The sequence below is a fragment of the Dipodomys ordii genome, unplaced genomic scaffold (assembly GCF_000151885.1).
Source record: "Dipodomys ordii isolate 6190 unplaced genomic scaffold, Dord_2.0 Scaffold87, whole genome shotgun sequence".
Lineage (NCBI taxonomy): Eukaryota > Metazoa > Chordata > Mammalia > Rodentia > Heteromyidae > Dipodomys > Dipodomys ordii.
Genome location: NW_012267303.1, coordinates 3,911,308 through 3,911,892, shown reverse-complemented (window position 1 = coordinate 3,911,892; position 585 = coordinate 3,911,308). Strand labels below are relative to the sequence as shown.

The window sequence follows — 585 nt, the reverse complement described above, 5'->3', positions numbered from 1 at the left end:
CAGGCGGGCGCGGGCGCGCGCCCACGGGGCGGGACCGGGCCTTGGGGTCCTAGGCAGGGAGGTCTCTCTGCTGTGGTTGCCCAAGACCGAGAGCAGGAGTTGGACCCGTCCTCCGAAGAGACCCTGTGAGGAAGATGGCTGGGGTTGGAGAACCAGGGCCCGGCCGGGCGGTGCCGGCTGCCCCTCCCCGCAGAGCAGCACCTGAAGGGTGGGTGGAGCACACAGAGCTCAGCGGGGGCGGCCGAGCCGGGGCCCCGGCCCACCCCAGACCAGCTGGAGTGTCCCCTGCCCCGTGTGGGGTGGCAGTGAGGGGCCGCGATGGAAGACGGAGCCGCGGGGGCAGCGGGGGGCTCGCGGGGGGGCAGAGACGGCTACGGACAGAGATATTTGTTCCTTTGCTCGTTCCAAATATAGAGTGGATTAAAATATGCAACACAGGGGGCTCCTTGGTCCCCGTCGAGAACCCCATGTCTCCCCCCTCCCTCCCCCCAGCCGCCAGGGCGTGTCCTGACCTCGCATGCTGGACCAGGCTCCCCCCTCCGGGAGGGCGGCCGCCGGGAGCTGCGCAGGCGCTGCCGGCCCGGG

At 71.1% G+C, this 585-nt stretch overlaps 1 protein-coding gene across 1 annotated transcript in view; it reads right to left on the bottom strand.

Annotated features, from left to right (window-relative positions):
- Positions 1–585, bottom strand: part of Shank3 (SH3 and multiple ankyrin repeat domains 3) — a 72,795-nt gene that overhangs the window by 7,316 nt on the left and 64,894 nt on the right. The gene's annotated exons all lie outside the window — the stretch shown is intronic.